Here is a 20,323-nt window from a genome sequence, read left to right on the forward strand (position 1 = left end):
ATTTGACCTTTTTCAAGTTTTATACAGATAATTTCCATTATTAGCAAGTATGCAGCCATGAAATGCAACAATGACTTTTGTTCATGAGCTACAATGCCACTTGGGTTGATTGCTTGATGGACAAAGTAGTCTCTTAATAGTTCTTTTAGCCTTTTCTTTTACTATGAGGTTGATTAATTATCTTTTTATTTAACTATCCCGTGCATCGCACGGGTTAGCGACTAGTTATTATTATTATGTGATTAAAGTAACATACTATTTACACGTACATACTATTAACATCAGTTTTATCAATTTCATTATGTCACCTGATACAAAACATTATGAAACTCTAATTTTGTCTCTCAATAATTATTATTGGAGTAAAAGACAACCCTATACGGCTAATAGTGATTACGTTTATGCAAAATGGCCACATGATTTCGTTGACATCGTCTCTCTCATTTTGGATATTCTTCTCGTAGATTCAGGAGTAGTGATTACTTTTAAGCAAAATACCCACTTATTTAGTTCACTCCGATGCTTATTTTAAATATTCTTCTCGTCGATTATACATACAGCAGGGAAAGATATCAATCAGGTCGCCATAGATTGCACTTGAGTCTTGAGCCGCTCATCCATTATTGTGAAATAGTCAAAATTGCAGTTGGCGTATTATATAGCGTGATAGGAACTTAGGAAGCATTGTTTTGTGGAGGATATATGACAGAGGTCAAATACTTCAAAAGTATGGAAAAGACAGGCGATAGAGAGATTTTAAGAGGTACGTGCAGCCTAGCTTCTACAGTTCTCCTTTTCAACCAGGACGAAATTGCAATTTAACCAAGATTGGCCAACTATCTAGTTAGTAGGCGTGGTTACCAAAGTAATTTACATACTAACATCTCGAGTCTCAAAGACTCGATTTTGGGACTATAAATCGAGTTTTTGAGGCTCGGTTTGTATGTTTGGATCAGATCTGATGTGGTTTATTTGCCACTTGGCATTCACATGGAAATCGAGTCTCTAAGACTCGATTTCCACGTTTTGCCAACGTGGATGATCCATGTGGAAGCCCCTGGAAATCGAGTCTTAGAGACTCGGTTTCCAATAGGGCACTTTCAAAGTTTCCGTCTCTATTCTCTCACTCTCACTCACACTCACACCCTCTCACTCTCACACAAACCAGAGCACTCTCACTCTCACTGAAACCGACCCACTCTCACATTAAAAACCTGTCACCGACCCACTCTCACTGTGTCAGCCTCACCGACGCCGATCGTCGCTCACCCTCTCACTCCCTCAGCCTCACCGACGCCGACTGTCGCTCACCGTCTCACTCTCTCACTCACCAACCCAGTCTCATGCCTCTGTCAGTCACCCTCTCCACCCTCACGCAGATACCCTCGCCAAAAGAACAGAGATGTATGAAACGATCATCACAGAGCTTTGAAGTCCTTCAGTCTACGCGGTCTCTGAAAAAAAAAAAAAAAAAAAAAAAAAAAAAAAGTGTGTTTCACCGTGTGTATGTTGAGAAACAGTGGGAAAAATCAAAGAATCTTTTGTGAAAGTTTGTTTTTTCGATTTCCATTTGGGTGGCATTTTTGTAAATTGGAAGAAGATTTTATTTACAAAAATGCCACCAAATGGAAATCGAGTTTCAGAAACTCGATTTCCATTGGGAATTTTAAATTTTAAGCGCCAGGCCGAGACTTCAAAAATATTTACGGCCAATGCCACTGAAAAAATTCCCAGTAGAAATCGAGTTTCCGAAACTCGATTTCCATTTGGGTGGCATTTTTGTAAATTAGAAGCAGAGATTATTTACAAAAATGCCACCAAAAGGAAATCGAGTTTCAGAAACTCGATTTCCATTTGGGTGGCATTTTTGTAAATTGGAAGCAGATTTTATTTACAAAAATGCCACCAAATGGAAATCGAGTTTCAGAAACTCGATTTCCATTGGGAATTTTAAATTTTAAGCGCCAGGCCGAGACTTCAAAAATATTTACGGCCAATGCCACTGAAAAAATTCCCAGTGGAAATCGAGTTTTTTAAACTTGATTTTCATTTGGGTGGCATTTTTGTAAATTGGAAGCAGAGTCTATTTACAAAAATGCCACCCATATGGGTGGAAATCAAGTTTGAAAGACTCGATTTTTACTGGTATTTTTTTTTTTTGGCTCCTATAGCAGTAAACCAGAATTAGTTTTCCCTTCCCCTACAGTAGTAAAATAACACATTACATGCTCTGCAGTAAACAAGTAAATACAAGCATATAATACCAGTCAAGGGGAGAGTACAAATGCAAATAACTGGATTAAAACAATCACTATTCATAGGCATTATAGTTGCCCAATTAGCACACAAAACCACTACTAAGTAGCTGTTATCGCTTCAAACAAGGCCCCTGTGGTTGAACTTGCCAAAGTAGTAGCTACTAATGCCAAAGTAATATCATTGTTGGCATTATAGGCAAAAGCTGCACAACGCAAGTAATGTAACGAGTACAACGGATAGCAAATAGTTCAATTACAACAACATTCAGCAATAAACAAGATAACAACTAAAACAATACAACATAGTCTACATAGTCACATAGCACTTGTCCATATTGATACAACATACTCTACATAGTCACCTAACACTTGTCCATACAACATAGTCTACATAGTCGCCTAGCACTTGTCCATACAAAAGATAACCACAAGTCCCACGTACAATAGGTAATCAAAATCGAGTCTCCGCTCGCCTGACAAAAATTAAAATACGGTCATTAGTTTCCAAATGCGAAGAACAAAAACCGAATGAGATTATGAGTATATTATATAAAAACAGTGAAGGCACTTGCCTAGTTTATAGCACTACCACTTGTCGAAGCCCCACGGGAATTGGGACAGCTTCTACAGTTATGCCCCTCTTGATGACACACTCTGCATCGTTGCCTCGGTTGAATCTCCCTCAAGTCCGGATCTTCCCTCCGGCTTCCCCGTTCTCGCCGTACCCCATCCATTTCATTCCTTATTCTTGACTTCACAGGACGACCTATGCCCCGCAACAGCTTTGGGTTAGGCACCCATCGTGGTCCGCAAACGTCCCTCCACAATGACTCTGACTTTGGCACCACAAAATTATGTGAATATGTGAGAATGGCGTTGTTCAAACTGTAACATGGGTCAATATAGCTAGTCGCATTGAGATGCAGACCTTGAAGAACTTTAATTGCATGTGAACAAGGGATCTTCAAGTTTTGCCACTTTCTGCAACCACATGTTCTAGCAAATATGCGCACTTCATGACTGTGGTTTCCCCCTCCACCTCTATGGTCGTTGTACAGGGTAACCACTTGATATACACCCTCTTCATGATTAAAATTCCTCACAGTGTGTCTTGCAATTTTCTGCTGATTTTTGTTATAGATCTCCATTGCATAATCACTCCACAACTCAAGAGAGATCAGAAGTAATTTGTTTATGTCTATCGTGGAAATATGCAACAAGTTTGCACCAAGTGAACTCAACCATTGCAGCAATAGGCAAACCGCGGGCACCTTTAAGTACCCCATTAAAAGCACTCAGAGATATTGGTTGTCATTGCCCTGTAACGTCTTCCACCATCATGTGACTGGGTCCATTTCTCCACATCCTCACTCACTAGATATGTGTATGGCATATAAGGTTCAATCCGACAATCAGTAAGGTCTACACCCCTCAGAAAATTAATCTCGGCCTCCTTAATGGTTTGCATTATGGACTCAAATTTAGCTTCATGAGTCGCATATCCAGCTTTCAAGGCCAATGCCTTTAGAGTCGGGTTATCAAAGTGTCTGTTGAAGTTGCTAGCAACATGTCGAAGGCAATATCGGTGATATACCTGTTCTCTAGGCCACTCTCGAATGGCGCATTTGATACCTTTATGTCGGTCAGAAATAATGCAAATGTCATCGTTAGGTATGACATGCTCTATGGAAGTCCTGAGACACTCTAAAAACCACCTCCAATCAGGCCCTGACTCCTTGTCCACAACAGCAAAGGCGAGAGGCAAAACCTTTTGGTTAGCATCGGTTGCCATTACAATCATCAATACCCCCTTGTATTTACCATACAGATGAGTCCCATCAATACTAATCACTAGCTTGCAATATTGGAATGCAGCAATGCATGGAGCGAATGCCCAATATACATAGCACAGTAACGCAATACCTTCGTATGGCCTAGGTATGGTGTGATAGCTGTATTGGGTACCTAAGTCCTAATCCAAGTATGCCAACAACAACTTTCGCAACTTTTGGTAAGACTCCTCCCAATCCCCAAATATCTTAGCAATTGCCTTTTGTTTTGCATCCCATACTTTATAGTAAGAAAGCTAATGGTTATACTTAGTACGTATAATCTCCTAGAGCTCATCAATACGTGCAGTGTGATTTTTTTGTAATTTTCCCACAATTTCTGATGCAACAAAATGTGAATCCATCATTTTACCGTCTCTTTGTAGGCCAAAGGGTATACAAGTGTGTGGACCCACATAAGACGTGACCATCCACAGACCATTGAATTTAGCCTTCATGAATGCCCTAACATACCACTTGTAGTTGTCGTCAACATATGCGGCGCACAATTTCGTTTTGGTCGACCTCCGGATTATAAAATTTCTATTATCATTTGCTACGTATATTATCAATGCACGCTTCACCGCCTCTTTATTTGCAAAAGTCAACCCTTTACAAAAATGCATCCCATCTTCCCAAGTAGAAACAAATGATATCTAAAGACGTAAAGGATCAACCATATCTTCCCAAGTATTTGCGTAGAATGAGTCGATAGGAGGTCTGTAACTAGTGGTCGTATTTCTATTATGCTGGACACCAATATCATCATCTGCATCACCTTTATCATGGTACTCCATATTTTCCTGCTCAAAATTGGGAACGACTTCATGGTCATCCACATTGTTCTCAAAGTCACCTTGCTCAATCCTCTCTTCGTACTCATCCACAACCTCAACATTTTCACTATCATTCGCAGCATGATCTTTGTCTTCGTCTTCGTCTTCCTCCTCCAAATGTGTCTCTTGAGGATAGAGGGTTTCACTAGTATTGGCAACATGATCTTGAGATGGGAGCGTATAACCTCCCATTGAATACCTTTCCATTATAGTGCATCCATCATTTAGGGCTGTAAATTGTAAAGCCGTAGTTGTTTGTTGCACCACCTCAATAGTGTTGTCTGCAAGCGCCTCCAAACTTACATACAACTCAGCAGCATTTACTTGGGGCATTTTCTGGATCCTATTAAACATCATTTTTACATGTTTATCTTCTTTAATCGCCATATACCCGTAATTTATCCGTTCATGAAGGACTTCTTGTGGGTAACGATAAATAATCTTGATGTCATACCAAGCAGGGTTCAAATTCAATTCCTCCACTATTTTCCTCTTCAAATCATTCAACGTCTTCAACTTACGTCGTATCATCATGCAGTAGCATTCGATACCCTCCCCTCTAAATGGTAATCTGTCAATCCCTCCAGAATTGTCAAGGGGTCCACCAAAGTATACATTTATATCAATATTCTTTAGAGATTGTGAACCTATTAGAAAGTCAAGTATAATATGTTAGTGACAGATAACTTCGAAATCTAAAGCAATAATGATAAAGCCTAATTATGCAACACAAGATTTGGTAACTAAGTTAAAACTCTTGAAAGGAAAAACAACTCTACGGATTCAACTACTAAGGGTTTAAGGCTTAAGGTGTTGTCAAGAATTCTAATAACTTCTTTTTTTGGATCACAGCACATAGATGAGTTTTTTTTTTTTTTTTTTACCAAGTTTTTTTTTTTTTTTGTTTCTATTGTAGGTAAGAGAAAGGCTTCAACATCTTCATTTCGTGACTACCCTCTCTCATCAAAAAGTTGTTGTTATTGTGCCTTGTATAGGTTGTTTAGATTTTCTACAAATGAGAATTCACAACCTAAAAATTTACATAGTCAACAAGAACATTTTACTCAAGTGAAAATCTTGAAGATAATATAGTTGTGCCAATTTCAAATGGTCGCATTTCACTTATTTAAAATCCAAATTGAATCAAATTATATTCGTTTTGAAGTCCTATATGCCTACTTTTCAATGAAATAATTTTCACTACAAAATTCATTATATAAAGATGGTGAAAAAGCTATGAACAAAAAATCATCAACTTCTCATATTTTGATAGTTTTGTCATCTTTTAACAGCTTTCGAACTAGCCTTAACCCTAACAAAATGATATTGATACAACACAAATTTGAACTGTTTAGGCACTAGGATTTGCCAAGATTGAATAAGAGAGAAAAAGAAAAAAATCTCTCTCCATATTTCTCTTCATGCATGTCTGTTCCATATTTCTATGTGGATGGACTATTAGTATATATGTATATATATATATATATATATATATAAATATATATATATTATCAGGAAACAAATATAAATATTTAATACAAACAAATATTTTATCAAGAAATGTCATGACAAATTCAATGCAAGCAACACTTTCTAAGACAGTTATATACACTAAACAACCAACTATAGAGTGAGGAGACCCTTACCTGACATGAGGATGTGCAAATGTACTGCTGAGATTGTATGAGAGTGAGAGGGGGAGTGAGAGAGGGAGACTACAGTGAATGTTGGGCTTGTATAAGAGTTAAGAGAGGAGCAACGTTTTGTTGCTGAATGTATATGAGAGTTGTTGAATGTATATGAGATATGAGAGTTGCTAAATATATATGAGAGTTTATTAGAGTTGTATGACAGTTGAGAGAGTTTGGTGAGAGTTGTTGAGAGAGGAATCAGTCAAAAGAATCTCTGAACCCCGAGTAACTGGACCAGACAAAATGATGGGACCTAATGGGAAACAAAAATGACCAGCCCACATGGAGGGTCTGACCCCAATTGAAAATCGAGTTTCTGAGACTCGGTTTTCACTTTTAGTAAACCGAGTCTCAGAGACTTGAGTACTAGATGATCTACGTGGCATGGAGTCCACGTGGCGTCTACGTGGAACTCGAGTCTCAAAGACTCGAGTTCCACGTGGACTCCATGTGGCGTTTTTGCCAACTCAGATCAAACAAACCGAGCCTCAAAGACTCGGTTTACAGGCCTAAAATCGAGTCTTTGAGGCTCGAGATGTTATAAAAAAAAATACTTTCAGAACTGGACCTACTAACTAGATAGTTAGAAAATTAGGGTTAGTTACCTATTTTTCCCTTTCAACCAGTATAATAAGTCTAGAGTCCAGTAGATCTATATATATGAGATTCAAAACAATTTACCAACTTATCATTAGTTCTGAAATCCTATGATAAGAAAATAAAAACATTCTACCAGCTGTACTCATCAATAGTTCTGAAATTTATTGAAAAATATATTGTATTTGTAACTTTACTTTAATCATATATATTTTAAAGCATTTCTTCCAACAGATCACAAATGGTCATATTCAACTCTACGTAGTATGTTTAAAGCGGCCAATTACAAGATGCCAAGTGATATATACTTAGTGGATTCCACTGTCACTATTCAGAGACCAATGAAAATATTTCAATCGTTGTTGAATAAGAATTATAAAGATTTCCCAAGAGCCAATCGCACATCAACATATGTTAACATATTAATTTAAGTGACATTAGGGGTCTAATTAAATGCTGCCATGTGATATTTTAAATTAAGACAATTTGGCTAATTAAATTATGTCATGTGTCCCTTGGAGAACAAGACGTTAAATTATGACACATGTCATCAATGATAGTGAATCATGTGTCATCACAACTTCTCAAGAGTCTTGTAAATAGAGTTCCTCCTCAATCTTGTGAGACCACATTTAGAAGTTTCAAAACTCTGGAGGAATCAAACTTTAAAGACTTCAAGAACTTCAACTTTCAAATATAAATCATTCAAGTCATCCTCCTAGATCTAAAAGTGCACTGGAATCAAATTCCAAATCGTTAGAAAACTTCAAGAGATTGCAAATTAATGAAAATCTATGGATTCAAGTCTAAAGTCCTGAAGAACTTCCATTACAATCTTTGAAGACAAAGAACACAAGAACACAAAGAACGAAGGATTTCTAAAAAACATATAGTTAGAAATTCATCATAATTTCTTTTCAAAGATATCACGATCCGTTTCCCAATAAAATTGAGGAGCATCTAGTGTTTGAATCAAGATTATACTTAAATCAAAGATTTATTCAAAGAGATCGAATTGGAGGAGAATTATGTTGTAATGGAATTTAATTTCAAAAAATTGTGCCTACTCATTCATCAATACAAATATTCATTTATGAAACTAGCTATTTCGATTATTTGATTTCCAAACTTAAAATTCAGTGCTTACGATAATATTTACTATTCACACTAGTACAAAATATCATGACTTTAAAGCCAGCTTTCCACCACAAGCAGTGGGTCAAATAGGAGGCCTCTTTATCAATCTCTTCTTCACACTCCATTAATTTTCTTTCCATTTAATTTTGGAGGTAAGGGTACTTTATAAGTTGCAATACTCTTTTTCGATCCCTCTCCTTTTAATTTTGGAGGTAAGGGTACTTTATAAGTTACAATACTTTTGTAGGAAAAATTTCACACCAGCTTTCATATTTAATTGTCACTTACTCGTTTGGTTGAGGCCATCACACACACACACACAAACAATATTTAATTGTCACTTATGGGATTATATCATCAATTAATTTTGGAACACACTTGGCGAATTTCACCTGAATTGCCTATCTTCACACCAATGTTACTCATTTTAATCATGGAATTCCCAAATTCCACTTTGAAATTCAAACCAAGCAACAAGTGTTTGACGAGAAGAACGAAAGAGGAGGAAGAAGAAGAGAGAGAGAGAGAGAGAGAGAGAGGGATTTGTATTTGTATTTTTTATTTTGTCGTGCGTGTGATAGAAAGAGAGTGTGAGAGAACATTAAGGTTAAGAGATACCAGAAGTTTTCATTAAATTGGCACCTGACAGTTGTCCCTCTAATATTTTGACACGTATGCCAATATGCAACACTTGCTACAACTAAGTATGCAACAAATCCTTGCCTAATTTTAAAAGTTTAAATCTAAAATATTTATTATCTCATTCTCTCAAATCTCTAAGGAAAAATATTTTACTATAAGTTTGTGGCTAAATGAGTGCGACTACCATGTATTTAAGAATTTGAATTTTTTTTTTTTTTGTCATATAATTACTCTAGTTGTGTCACTTTGTATTTGGATTTTTTTCAATATACAAATGATTTATAGTTATGTGTTTGGCATGACACATTGGCTTTTTATTGTTTGGGATCCAAATTAAAAGTTATGGACTTTTGAATTTAGATGTTATCATATTCAGTAATTGCTCTCACACTCTTTAATGTATACTTCACACATACATATAACATCCATAATTTCACACCCAATATTCACATTTTTCAATAATGTCCACTTTTAAAACGTGAAACAGGTAATGAGTAAGAAAGATATACAATAAGAAGTATGTGAGAATCATTGTGCTATCATATTGTTTGCCTTCATCTAAAGAATTGTTTCGATGTTTATTTCAATAAAAAAATTTGAGTGTGTATTTGGGAGAGTATATGTTTACTTGGCAATCGTACAAGAACTAATACCTATTGGTATCAACCTCACAACTCACCACATAATATTTTGGACTACTCTAGAGTCCACTCTTGCTTTGGCTTCAAACACGCTAGAATTCTCCAAATCCACATGCAACATAAGAGTCTTAAGCTAGGTGATCTCTCTTGTCATGTCAAGTTATGTTTTGTCTATATGGATTAAAAACTTGTTGAGTAAATTTAGACCCTGGTTGTTATTTATTATGCGAATTAGCCAATAGTAAGCCGAGTATGTTATTATAGGCACCAAAAATTTCACATGAAATTTCACACCCTCCACATAAAATTGTCACTCATGATATATCTCAGGTGTGAAAATTTATGTAAAACTTTCAGTGTCTATAAAGTTATTGTATAAGCTAAGGCTAACAAACACACACACAAAACAAAACAAAAACCTCAACAAGTGAGTTCCTTACGTGATTATATATTTTTATATATCATCAGGGATGGAGCTAGAACTTCGAGTTAGGAGAGATGGAATTACTATTGGCTGTGTGCAGTGGTTTCAACCTTAGATTTTGTTACTTAGCTGCTAAGGTTTTTTTTTTTTTTTGTGTGTGTGTGTGTGTGTGTGTGTGTGTGTGTGTGTGTGGGTAAGAACAAAACTATTTTTGTTTAGAATTTTTTAGAGGGAAAAGTTATTTATTTTGGATAAAATTAGTTAATTGAGCTTAATTTTGTTTTTAGTTTTACTAGTAATTTTTGTTGTTGAGTTTTTTTTTTGGGGGGGGCTTGTATATTTTGTTTTAAATTTTAGATTTGTGAATTTTTTTTATGGTCACTAAAATGAGGAAAATGTTAGAATTACAATTTTTTTTTTTATAAATTACTGATATAATAAGTTGTTACTGTTAATTAAAAAAAAATGATGTGAATATTTGCCCATATGCAAACCAATAAGAATTTGCTACTAGAACAGTTTGTAAAAATGTTATAAAAAATTTTGTGAGTATAATATTACTCTTAAAAGAATCAATGATATTATTAAAGGGAAAGAAAATGTAATTTTATAGAACAAAATTGCTAAAATTAGTACACACACACATATAATAATTTAAAAAAAAAAAAAACAATTTAGGGGGGCCATTGCCCCCCTTATTCCAAGGGTGGTTCCGTCCCTGTATATCATCAATTAATTTTGGAACATATTTTGTAAATTTCACCAAAATTGCCTATCTTTACCCCAATGTTACTCATTTTAATCATGGACTTCCCAAATTCCAAATTAAAGCTCAAACCCATCAAGAAGAGCTGGACAATGGTTTTTGTTGAAGCATCAGTCCACAACATTGGATCAGACTCAAGGATCCCTCGCCCATTTCTCAAATTTGTAAAATAAGAGGTGTCAAACCTATTAGGGCTACCGGTATCCAATGAAACTCACTTTGAATCATCTCCATTTTGTGGGCAAAGTGCTCGTAGTTGAGGAAGGAATGATGGATTGATGGCTAGGTCCACAGCTTCATTCCCTACTTTAGTAAAATTGTACATTCTGTATTGGAAGAATCGGCAAGCTGAAGTTCCTATGGTGTGTCCTCCTGTTAGAAATGAGAGAAAAAAAATGCTAGGTTATGTTGAAGTATTTGATGAAACAAAAAACAATTGTAATAAGGGTCCATAGCATAAAATTGTAAAGGGTATATCTCTCTCACTCTCTTGTGTCATTTTTGTTTTCTTTTGTAATGATTGATTATTGCTATATTAATGCTTACTGTAATATATTTTTTTCACCATCAATCCAAAACCTGAAAAAAGTGAGGAAGATAATTTAACACTTATCTCACTAATTAAGTGAGAAAGCACTCCGCAATGGGTACCATGGCTCAAAATGGAAGTTTTTTTTTTTTTTCATTTTCTTTAAGACAAAAACTAAGAGGTCCTTGTTACTAGACTAGTCCCTCATAAGTAAAGCTTAAATACAGTCTGTTAGTTACTTCTTGTTAAACAATATTACTCTCATAACAAAGGGATCTAACTGTGCATTCAGTAGTATGAAATCCAAGAGACTTTATGCTATGGACCCTTATGATGCACACTGTGCAGTCATAAGTCCTAGAGTAACTCATAAGACTTCCAAGAGCTTGTAAAACATGATTAGGGTTTTCCTTTTATACTAGGAAGTGTTAGCCTGAAACCCTAAATGTTTTTCGCCGGTTTTGGGCTTGATTTAAAATCTGTAGAACACGATTTTCGATCAGTCAAACCTATCTTTCGATCAGTCGAGCTTCACAATTACTGAACTCCTTTTTCTGCAACTTACATGTTCTTGAATCTTGACTTAAGCTAACATGAGCAATGTCTAACACCTAATCTAGACATGTTTTGATCTCGGTTTGCCAAGATACATAAATTTGGAAACTAAACATTTAATCCTAAATATTTAGAACCCAACAATCTCCCTCTTTGGCAATCTGTTACAAAACACACATAAACATGAATTGCTCAATTCAAGAACTAACCCAATTACAAGATATTGCCCTAATACAATTCTATCATAATCTACTATCTATCTGTTGCTAAAATAGGCAGCAGTTGTTGAAAGAATTAACTTGTAAATTCCTAAGACTAAAAACAAACCATAAACGCATGTATGGAAAATACAGTGTAAATCAAAAACTAAAAACTGAAATTGAATTCACAAAACATAACAGAGAATCAGACATCAAATGATAAACGTCATCAAAACCATCAATGTATTAACACAACATATCATATTTATGAAACAAGAACAAAAGAACAAAAACAAATATACATACAAAAAAAAAAAAAAAAATCATCTCTTCTCTCAACTCTCAACTCTCCCCCTACCTACAAAAGCTGCATAAATTTGGTCTTCCCTAAGCACAAGAGCTCTCTTACTCTACTCCCCATTTTTGTTACGCATTGCCAAAGGCAACCATCAAGAATAAGAGGGTGGAGGAGGTGGAAAAGCACTCCTATACTCAGTAAAATCCGCTCTCAAAGCAACAACCTCGGTGATAATCTCATCCAAAAGCTGTCAATGTGCTGCTTGAGTTGTCATAAATGTCTCCATCATAGCACAAAGAGAGATAGGAGGAGAAACAATAGGCTTAGCATCACCAATCTCAACATCTACCTTATCAACACCATCCTCAGCAATAGCAACTGTACGATCAACAAGAATCTCCTCAGCAGCTAATCTCTAGTAGTAGACTCTACTCATGGTCTCTTAGATGAACCAACACTTGGTTCAACCGTCTTCTTTTGGATGAAAAATGTTTTTCAAGTCATATTCAAGAACACAACCAAATGCTGAAAAATAAAATGTCTTTTTGCATAAACATTTTACGTTGAAACAATCACAATCAGAATAGCTTCTCATCACATGGCATTTCTTAAAAAGTAAAAAATAAAATAAAATAAGCAGAAATATAAAAAAGAGAGATGTTTACAGCCATTATAATTATATTTTACTACAAAAGTATTTGAAATTAGGGTGGCTCTTGAATTTTATGACACTCGCCATGTTCTTACGAATTTGAACAAATGAAACCTAAAATAGTTCGATAAAAACATTTCATAAACAACACTTTTTTTTTTTTTTTTTTTTGAGGCATACGTAAACAACTCATGCAATAGGGTCGTCAACATTATTAATTTGGGCAAACTTTGAAATAGGCAATCCACATTGTTGATATAAGATTAAAAAATGAGCTAAAAAATAGCAATTTTTTTAAAACTGCTACGTCCACAATATTTTCACAATAAATTATAGGTAGTTAGTTGTTATTGATTCTAATTTAAGTGTACTATTGAAATTACTTTTCTACCATACTAATAACAACCTGCAACAACCTACCACATTAAATTTGTTGTGAAAATATTATGAAAATGCTATAAAGCATTTTCTCTTCATTTTTAGGATAGACGTGTACTTATAGTAGTGGCTTGTTGGTATTGCCGCCAGCAGCCCCACTCAATCGGGGGCTGCGACTTTGAAATAGGCCATCAACATAGTTTATCCTAATCCTTCTTGTCTCTTTCTTTTTAATTGTTAATAATTATGTCATTCGTTGACGTTTGACAATCCATTTTATGCAAATTGTATTGGCGATGAAGAAAAAAAATGTAAATTAATGCTATAAAGTTCTTTATTATATTTTTTGTAATTTTATATGAATTTTATTTGGTTGGATTTTGACAATTGTTTCACGAGGGCTATTTTCTCACGCGGAATAGTCCCATGCAATCCATAAAAATCATTACAAAACAAAGGTAAGCTCACTACTGCTATTAAATTTGCAGGCCATCTAATTATTCTCTAACTTTGCTATGATCAGCAAACTTTGCTTACTCTCTCTCCGAATTTTCACCTCACATGATCCTATAAATATATTAATTTTCCTCCTTCATTTTCACAATACCACAAGCAAAGCTTAGAGCTACTACAAATTTGAAAATACAAAACCTCCAATTTAGCTCAACATACTCCAATCTCTTCCTTATCCTTATCCTGTTATTGCATTAATGGAGAGAGCACGTTTGATCCAAACATCCCTTTTGGTGTTTCTCTTGCTCTCTTTGAGTGTTTCTTACGTACATTGCCAAGCCACTTGTGTTGGGTTCTACTCCAAATCATGCCCTCGAGCTGAATCCATTGTTCGCTCAACGGTTCAAGCTCATTTCCAATCTAATCCCACTGTGGCTCCGGGATTGTTAAGGATGCACTTTCATGACTGTTTCGTGCAGGGTTACGATGCTTCTGTCCTTATTGATGGGCCTAACACTGAGAAAACAGCCGGACCTAACCTTGGTTTGAGAGGATATGAAGTTATTGACGATGCCAAGACACAGCTTGAAGCTGCATGCCCTGGTGTTGTTTCTTGTGCTGATATACTTGCTCTAGCTGCTCGTGATTCTGTCATTCTGGTACTTGATCTCATGCTTTTATACATTCATCAGACTAATTTGTTATATATTTTACATGCTTTTTACGTGTAATTAATCATATTTTGCATTTTTCTTGTGGACAAATGGGCCAAATTGGCAGGTGCCAACCGGACGCAAAGATGGTCGGGTATCATTGGCTTCTGATACTACTTATTTGCCTGGCTTTACAGAATCCATTGATGCTCAAAAGAAGAAGTTTTCAGCGAAAGGTTTAAACGCTCGAGATCTTGTTACTCTTGTTGATAAGCACCAACGCGTTATCATTTAATAAATCATTTTTTATATCCCTAGCTACATGTTCAAGAATGTGTTTTACAGTCAAGAACTTTATAGTTCAGTGAACTACAATTCAAATCCTCGTCTTTTATTATTATAGCTATAGATTTACCCAAAAAGTACGTGTCCTAGTTTATTACATTTCATCTAACTTCTATTTATTTCAATTAACTATTGACTAGGTGGCCATACTATTGGCTTGCCAGTTGTTTCAGTACAGATTGTATAACTTCACTACTACTGGAAATGGTGCCGATCCTACAATCAACCCCAGTTTCCTGTTGGAAGTATAGTTTGGAAAATTGTCCAAATTGATTAACAAAGTTACAAAGCAATATCAATAATATATCAATAAAACAAAATATGCTCAAATTAACTTATAAGCAAAATAGACATGTACAAAAGCATATAAAATTAAGGATTAAGTAAAACTTATAGCCGAGGCACAGAACTAAACCCGCTGTCCTTAAAAAGAGATTTCACCTTCACTGGAATGAATCTGTCAGTGCAAATGGCTCAAGCAGTCACTCTCCAAGATACAATGGCAACTCTGTTAATGTGCACTCACAAACAGAGTTTCGAACTCATCACAAATGCCCAAGAGAAAATTTTCAGCAGAAAACAAAGTAGTTAGAGTAACAAAAGTAATATATGTTTTATTATTTTTAACTAATATCATATATATGCAGATTTATTTTATTTTTTTATTTTTGATAGTCATAGAGCTCTAAAAGAAGGAAGTGGCTAAAGATGATTAGAGTGAAAAAGGGAAGGCAAAAACAAATGAATTTTCTTTCCCATTAATGTCACAAGCCGCTATGTATTTTCTACAAAACATGAGAAGGTGTGGCTGACTATTTCATAAGGAAATATGAGAAGATTGAGGGTTTTGTTTGCTGCCAAAAATTCCCACGCCGGTCAAGGAAAATTCTAGAGCATGGGCTTGGGCTTTACAACAAAACATCATGGGGTTAAATTTTAAAACATACCCAACATTTCCTTCTTCAATTACGAGCACTCTGCCCACAAAATGGTGATGCCACAAGGCGTGTTAGGCTAGACACGGGTAGCCAAAACAGATTCAACTCATCTTTCTTCTCCAACTTGAGGAATGGCCGAGGAGTACATAAGTCTGATCAAAAGTTATGGACTGACGCCTCCACTAGAAGTATTGTTCAAATGCCTTCAATGTGCAATTCGGAAAGTCCATGGTGAAGATGAGCAACATTGGCCTCAAGTCTGGTACTGAAGGTGAAATTTGCAAAGTGTGTTCTAAGATTAACTGATCAAAAGGGCTCCAAGCTAAGCCACAAAGGATGATTATAGTTATTCCCCCAAAAAAAAAAAAAATGTATTCTATTTGTTCTTGAATTTTATTTCCATTTTGGTGTAAGCTCAGGAGATGAAAAACCGTATGTAATGAAACTTCTTTATTTATTGGAGTAAGCCAATAGATCAAGGGTCCTAGAGAAAGATTTTCAGTTTAATAACGAAAAGAAATGATGATGCAAAAAATCGTCAGTGAGCCGCACGGTCCTCACGTGCTCTTAAAGGAACCTGCAAAACAGAAAACACAAAGAAGACTTTACAGAGAGTACTGGTGTGGTACCGGCCAAATACCCTCCGAAGGTTAAGTTAGAAAGAGAATTTCTACAACTCTAAACTGCCAAAATTGGGGAATTATGCATACCTAAGAGAAATGGAGGTTTAGCGATTATATAGTAGTGAGTGGTGAATTGGAATCCCTTGAATGTAGGGATCTTTCCTTGCGGAAAGGGCTTGGCGCGTAGGGTTTCCAAAATTTCAGGGCCCCTTTCCTTATAAGGGAGATATAGGTGAACTATGGGTTTTATTTGGTATGGTGCACAAGGCATTTCCATGTATACGCATACGTGGGGACCATGCTAGGCCACGGTGGACCCGTCGGTTACCCCTTCCCGTCAGCCCCTAAAGGGTTCCCATCGGCTTTATAGAGGGTTTCCCGTTGGCTTCATAAAGGTGCCCGTCAAGCACCATCCATGGGGTTGTCAAGTGGGCAAGTTGTTGGCCTAGGTCCATCAGTTTTGTGGTGTTGTTGACGCCGTCAGCTTATTTGCACAACTTGTCTAGGTGTACTAAGCCTTTGTCAAAAATGCCACTATTAGCTACTCCCTACTTCGTGGTCTCGTTGGTCTCGGTTGACGGGCCGCGGAGTACATGGGTATTTATGACTATTAATTATTTTATCAAAGAGGGTGTCATTAAATGGAGTAGGCGCCCTTAAGCTTTAATGCAAGGTGACACGTGGCACTTGTTAGTTGGCCTAGTTTCTAATCAAGCGTCGCTTCATTTACCGTGCTTCCTCACCTATAAATAGTCCACCTCCCCTTCATTTGTCCTCTTTATCTTATTTTTATTCCTAGAGAAACTCAAAGATCAGAGCGCTTGTGTCCATCCGTTGTTCTCAGAGCTCGTCCTTTGAATCACTTTGTTGCTTTCGAGGAATCCGTCGCCTTGTAAGTTATTTCCTTCTCCTTTACTTCCTCTCTTTTCTTTTTAGTTTGTCGTCATCTATATTGAGACCCATCGATTAGGTTCTTAGAATCCCTTCGTCACTTGCAGGTGAATAGATGTCAGGTGGTTGTGAAGCAACGAGTAAACAGTCGTCGTCAGTCCGTGAAGGTGCGGGCTACAACGAGGTCTACCCGTTAGGTCGTTGGCCTGAAGAAGGCTTAACCTGGTCCCTAGAAAGGGAACCGTCTGCTAATGATGGGGAAGAGGAAGATTATGAAGCAGATTGGGGAGAGGACAACAAGGGAGAGGAAGGAGAGGAGAGGGAAGACGAGGAGGAAAAAGAGAGTGATGAAGGGAGTCACGAAGAAAGCAACGAGTTAATAGACCAGACAGACGAGAGAGGTAGTAGGCCTTCTATTTTACCCAAGATATGGATAATGAATGACTTCTATCTGTCCATGTCTCAAAAGGTCTTTAACACCCTTTGTGACTGTCATCAAATCCCCAACAGCATCCCCATCCGTCTGCTAGACAAGTTTAAGAGATGTTATTCGAGTAAAACGGCAGATGTGGGCATGTACGATACTATGTTCACTGTGGGGTTAAGGTTGCCATTGATGGAACTGCACTGTCAACTTGCCAACTACCTAGGCCTATCCGTCAACCAGATTGCCCCAAACACATGGAGAATTTTTGTTGGTGCTAAAGTGATATGGGGTAAGTTGGGTGGAGGAAACCGTCGGCTTATACTTGACGAGTTCTTTTATTGCTACAAGCCCCAGCAGATATCCTCATCAAAGGGTATCTACCATTTTTTAGCTAGTAAAGCCATCGCTCAAGCTTGTATCGGACATGCCAGACTCTAACAGAAATTGGAAAAATAGGTATTTTTTTGTCTAGGGGATGGATTGGGTGTGTAGGCTTGAAGAATGGGCAAGCATGCCTGACAGGTTTGATAATACGTGGGGAATTGTCAAGGAGTCTGGTGAGTCTTTGGCTTTTGTATCCATGATAGCTTTGGTTTCGTGTTTAACACTATGTTTTTCTTGTTTTTCAACCTCTATCCGTCCTGATATAACCGACAAGCAAGAAAACTTTCTGAGGAAGGTCTAGGCCATCCCCTTGGAAGAATGGAAGTGGAAGGACTCGGTGACCCTTGACACTCTCCATGCCTTCTGTGGTGGTCCGGAGCTAAGGCCTGTAGCCTGACGATTGTACACCTCTTCACGACGGTGTAAGTTCCTTCACCCATCATTACTTTTATCAAACCTTTCTTTACATCTTACTCGTCCATTTTTAATTTGTCCCGTCTTTTTCAAAGATGGAGATAGGTAGGCAGAAGGCGTTGGTGAGGCAGGATGTTGCGACACGCAAGCAGCAGGAGCAAGGTGGGTCCTCAGCGTCAGCCTCCAAGGTCGTCGCTAAGGGGTCGCTGAAAAGAAAAAATAACGGCAAAGATGACAGTCGCACAAGAAAGGGACAGAACCCCCCCCCCCCCAGTCAGTGACAAGCAACCGAAACAGCCGTCGCCCCCAAACCTAGCCATGGGGTTGGTAAAGGGTTGATGACGGGGAAGGGCCCCGTCGTTCAAGGCCCCGCCGTAGGTTGCTTACACACAAGGATCATACCATCGAGATGGTTGACTCAATCATCAATGAGACGAACTTGGATCCTTGCGCTGATTAGACCACGAAGGACTTAGGGGCGTCGGGCCTCTTCGACTTGTCCAAGGTACATTCCTCTCAAGTTATGGTTTTATGAGCTTTTTTGTTCATTCTTTTTTTTACGGACATCTTGACTCAGGCGTAGGCGCGTAAGATGGAGCTTCAAGATAGGTGCATTGCCAACGAAAGGGTGATCCATCGGTACCACAAGCGTTAAGAGATAGAAAATAAGGGGCGGGACCAGTCTAAAGAGGTCGTCCGCATTCTCAAAGAGAAGCTGACAGCTACAACTACCAAACTGAAGGAGGAATCCCATCTCTAAGAAGAAGCGAAGAAGGCGAAGGCTGATCTGAGGCTGGAGTTGATTACCCTCTGTGAACAGGTTGATAAGGCCAAGGCCAATGCCATGGCAGAATTACTATAGCGACGGATTCGACGACTGCTTAAAGCAAGTTAGGTTCGTCTACCTCGACCTTGACCTATCCAAGATCACCTTAGACGACGCAGTACTGATGACTCTTGGGGGAGATGACACCGTCAGTGAAGAACCTGACGATTCTGCCCATACAGTGGAACAAGACCCGAAGGATAATGACCTGGTCATCGCTCAGCCTGTTCTTGAAAGCCCCATCGCCCCTGTGGTCTCATCTGTCGAAGTCCCGTCTGACCAAAATATTGTGAACCCGACTGCCGTGGATGCTCCTCCGTCTTAGTTTTTTCCTTTTTTATTTAAAACTTGTATTTAAGTATTCTACCTTATTTTCAGAAAATAGTGGGTGCCCCTTCGTTTTCAGGCTTTGATGTAAACATTTTGCCCTTTATGGGCTTTTATCTATTGCCTCTCTTTTTTATATCTGTCACTTATACATTTATCTTTATTGAAATTTTGAATATGCTCCTATCGCATCAGTATTTTACTTAAGGTATTTCACTTAGTATTTGTACCCATTGGTATCCTTTATTTGTCAGTCCATCCCGTAAGCAGGACCTAGAGAATTTTAGGACAAGGTACCCATCGGTATCCTTGGTCATCCGTCCACCCTGTAGGTAGGACGTAGTAAAATTTTTAGGACAAGATACCCGTCGATGTCCGTGGTCATCCGTCCGCCCTGTAGGTAGGACTTTGTTAAACATTTTAGGACAAGGTACCCGTCGGTATCCTTATTCATCCGTCCACCCTACAGGTAGGACTTTGAAAAAAAAATTAGGACAAGGTACTCGTCGATATCCTTACTCATCCATCCACCCTGTAGGTAAGACCTAGTAAAATATTTTAGGACAAGGTACCCGTCAGTATCCTTACTCATCCGTCCACCTTGTAGGT

General features: G+C 37.5%; 1 pseudogene; it reads left to right on the top strand.

Annotated features, from left to right (window-relative positions):
* Positions 1-14,143: 14,143 nt before the first annotated feature.
* LOC115966556 lies at positions 14,144-16,128 on the top strand (annotated as a pseudogene).
* The last annotated feature ends 4,195 nt before the right edge of the window (positions 16,129-20,323 follow it).

Source organism: Quercus lobata, chromosome 11 (assembly GCF_001633185.2).
Source record: "Quercus lobata isolate SW786 chromosome 11, ValleyOak3.0 Primary Assembly, whole genome shotgun sequence".
NCBI classification, from domain to species: Eukaryota; Viridiplantae; Streptophyta; class Magnoliopsida; order Fagales; family Fagaceae; genus Quercus; species Quercus lobata.